Raw genomic sequence first — 4,439 nt, 5'->3', positions numbered from 1 at the left:
AGATCTTTTCCTTCTGCTTCATCTCCTCCTCGAACTGTTTGACTTTTGTCTCCCAGCTCTGGTGTTGTTCGGCCAGTTGTTTGGAGAACCGTTCCTCCTGCACCTCCTTGTCTTTCTCAAACTGACAGTCCTTCAGTTTGACATCCAACTCCAAGGTCTTGTTTTCCTCAGCCAGGTTCTTATAAGAATCCTCAACCAGTTTTAGATGAGTCTCCATCGCTTTCCTCTCGTCCTCAAACCGATGTTTTTCACTCTCCAAGGTCAGGTGTTTTTCGGCCAGGTCTTTGTTGAACTTTAGCTCCTGCTCTCTCATCTGGTTCTTAAGCTGTTTGACATCCGCCTCCCAGCTTTTGTTTTTCTTGGCCAAATGATACTTCTCCTTCTCCACCTGTTGAAATTTAGCCTCCATCTGTTTTAACCCAGTCTCCGAGGTCAGGTGTTTTTCAGCCAAATATTTGGAGAACTTTTGCTCCTGCTCTCTCATCTGGTCCTTAAGCTGTTTGACCTCCATCTCCAAGCTTTCTTTCTTCAGGGCCAGATAATTTTTCTGCTTCACAACCTGTTTAGATTTAACCTCCACCTGTTTGAACTTAGTCTCACAGCTCAGGTTTCTCTTGGCCAGGTCGTCCTTTTCCTGAGCCACTTCTTTTAATGTTGTCTCCATCTGTTGTTGGTCTTCAGAGAACTTTTCACCCTGCGTTTTCAACTGGTCCTCCAACTGTTGGACTTCCCTCTTCAAGGCGTTGTTTCTACCGGCGTGGTGATTGTTCTCCTCCACCATCTTGTTCAAAACACACTTCATCCGTTGTTTTTCAGTCTCCCAGCTTTGGTTTGTCTTAGCCAAGTGATCCTTCTCCTTCTCCACCTCTTCACATTTTGCCTCCACCTCTTTTATCACAGTCTCCCAGATCACGTGGTTTTTGACCAAATCTTTGGTGAACTTTTGCTCCCGTTCTCTCATGTGGTCCTTAAGCTGTTTGACATCCGTCTCCAACCTTCTGTTTTTCAGGGCCAGATGATCCCTCTCTTTCTCCACCTGTTGAAACTTAGTCTCGCAGCTCAGGTTTTTCTCCTCCAACTGTTGGACTTCCCTCTTCAAGGTGTCATTTCTACCGGCCTGGTAATTGTTCTCCTCCACCACCTCAATCAATACTTTCTCCCAGCTCTGTTGTTTCTCGGGCAGATTCTCTGTGAACTTATTCTCACACTGAAGGAGCTCTTCCTCTCTTGTCTTCAGCAGGTTTAAGGTCACCAGGTTCTCCTCCAGCAGCTGCTTGTGTTGACACTCTGCAGCTGCCATCTTCTCCTCTAGAGCGCTGTATCTTTCCTCCCAGGTTGTCACACACTCAAAGAGTTCATCTCCTCTTGTCATCAGCAGTTTTATGGTCTCCTGGTCAAACTGCAGGAGACTATCAGCGTTCCGGCTGTCGGATGTCACACGGTTGCTCTGGTCTGAGAGCGTTCCTTCATCGGCCCTTGCTACAATCTGGTCCAGCTGCTGCTTGTGTTGACGATCTGCAGCTTCCATCTTCTCCTTCAGACGTGAGATTTCTGCATCATGCTCCTTGAGAGATTCAATCTTCCTTTGGTGATGTTTGCCAATCTCTTTGTCCATGTTTCGGATGGCTTCCTCAAGATGTCTGACTTTGTCTTGAGATAGGCACTTGTCGTGGCAAAAGCTTTTACCCTCAAGTACAAAGTAAAGATCAGCCTGGTCGTTCATCTGGCCATCAGTGCAGTGCTCCTGCTTGTAAGCTGGATCAACTGTAGCTTCATGGTCAAATGGCCGAGGGCTTGCCTTGTTGTTTTGGGGGATTCTTCTATCCATGGCACTGTCTGTAGACTTTATCTAGGAATGAAAATCAAATTGTCTAAGTAATACGTGTCTTGTCTAGAAAACTGTAAAGTGTGTCTGCTCTGACTGAATACGTCCACCAGTTACTGCTCTGAACTGAAGAATGATTGCATTTCAGGGAACTGCCTTTGCAAACTATCCAGAAGCCAAGATGAGTCAACTGTGATGTCATCTGAAATGCGATGACATCACATCTTGGCTTCACTGGAGTGTGATGATGTCGTCGCTTCTACTCTGAAGTGTGACGATGTCATCGCTTCTACTCTGGAGTGTGATGATGTCATCGCTTCTACTCTGGAGTGTGATGACGTCATCGCTTCTGGAGTGCGATGATGTCATTCCGATTGACATTATGCATGCACATTTAAATTCTTTATTTAGGTTAGAAGATAAGCATATATGGAGACCTAATCCAAATTTGGCAAAGAAAAAAGATGTCCAACAGCAGCCAATATTTCAGTCCACTATGTACATTAAGGGTAACACACACACACACACACACACACACACACACACACACACACACACACACACACACACACACACACACACTACAACTCCTGATTGATTGATAATTAATGTGTGACAAATGTGTCCGTGTTCATGACTTTAAAAGCAGAATAAACGTCGTGCTTTACACAATGCGGTTAATTCAATTCATTTTGTTTATGTTGTTTGCAGTCAATGGTCAAAAGCCTCTTTGCTAGCACACGTCGTTTCTGTTTTTATTAATAAAACAAAAGATCATTCCTGATGATTGGTGCACTATTTCTGTGTTTGTTTCTACTCAGACACACTTAAAAAAGACTTACATTACAGATCAGTTCATTTGAAATCATTCTTTGTGTGTGTGTTCCTGCTTTCCATGGTCTGTCATACAATACAACCGTTTCGTTCCTGGCTTGTCAGTGTCAGTAATTGACTGGCAGACCTGCTTATTGTTGGCCAGTCCCGGACAATACATGAACACACAGGTTTTATGTCGCTGCTACTTGTGTGAAGCTGTCAGCGGCTTTACAGCTAGGATCAAAGAGCAGAGGAGGAGTCGATATCTATAAAGCTGCAAACACCTCCCAGTCACTTTGAAATGGCTGCAAATGGGAAGACCGCTTCATGTTTATTGTTTGTGGCCTCTGCAGTGCATTTCAGACAGACAGACGTGCAAAGACAGAAAGAGGCATAGGAAGGCAGGAGGGAGACTGAAAGCTGTGCTATAAAACATCTGTAAAATGAGTAAATCCCGTCATCTCTCTGCCATTTTAACTTCAAGGAAGTCAGGTAGGACACATTATAGCATCTTCAGCTGCGTACAGTAACTGTTTATGATGTGATGATATGACAGGACATTAAACCCTGGCCAAGTCTTCTCTGACATTATTTTTAATTGATCATTTTATAGACGGTGGGATCCCTGAGCCGCATCACTGCTCCCTAGTATTTCACCATCATTTAAAAACTATAACCTGCCGTACAACAAAGCGTGTTGAATGACTCTCTTAAATCAGGCTGCAAAAACTCTCTTCAACCCAACCCCTACATCCATACTCCTCCAACAGACCAACTTGATAATCTAATCACCATACAGTATGTGAACTTTGCAAAGATCCCATATTTTTGGTGCAAAAAGTCATTTTTTTAGACAGTTTAACTCGTTTATGCACCGTTCAACCAATGTACTTCACACCAGCAACTTTACAAATACATGTAGTGAGTGAGTGAGTGAGTGAGTGAGTGAGTGAGTGAGTGAGTGAGTGAGTGAGTGAGTGAGTGAGTGAGTGAGTGAGTGAGTGAGTGAGTGAGTGAGTGAGTGAGTGAGTGAGTGAGTGAAATTAAAAGCAGTGGCAAAAGAAACGTCTTCAGTCTGGATTTAAGAGTAGTAAGAGTTGCAGCGGTCCTGCAGGATTCTGGTAGTTCCAGATGATGGAGCATAATAACTGAACGCTGCTCCTCCGTGTTTAGTTCTGACTCTTGTGCCTATTGTTGGGGAAATATTTTCTTAGACCCATAACTCTGACCCAGTTTATCAGTTTCTGCTGCCCTCGCTGAGCACAGGCCTGCAACCTTGGGCTGCCCTCAGTGTTTTGGCAGCTGATAGAGGTGTTATAGTGCTTTGCCTGTTTTATCTTGTCATGCATTGTGTTGACTATTCTCTAAGAACCAGCTGAATATATGGGAGCAGCGAGAGGAATCTTCACAATTGGCCAGGCAACCGCTGTGTCAACACGCGGCTGCAGCACACGTCTCGTCAATTCTCCGGCCGTTAAACTTCATAATAAACCTTCAGTGTTTGCCATCCAGTTCCAGCTCTCCCGTGTTCTCATTGTGCTCCAGACGTTCCCACTACACCACTACATGTTGTCTTGTGACTTCCCGTTTCATTTTGTAGTAACCTCTCCCTCTCGTTGCGGATCACCTAACTTCCTGCCTTTGTGTGTTTTCCCTCCACTGTGATTGTCGACCCCGCCCTGATTGTCTTCACCTGTGTCCCCTTGCCTTTTCTGTAGTCCCGGTCTCCCTTTTGTCTTGTGCCAGTTCGTCAGACAACCAGCGTCAGGTCCATGCTTGTATCTGGTCCTTTTGTGTC

This window comes from Eleginops maclovinus, chromosome 16 (genome assembly GCF_036324505.1).
Source record: "Eleginops maclovinus isolate JMC-PN-2008 ecotype Puerto Natales chromosome 16, JC_Emac_rtc_rv5, whole genome shotgun sequence".
Classification (NCBI taxonomy): Eukaryota; Metazoa; Chordata; class Actinopteri; order Perciformes; family Eleginopidae; genus Eleginops; species Eleginops maclovinus.
Note: the sequence above shows the minus strand (reverse complement) of the source record.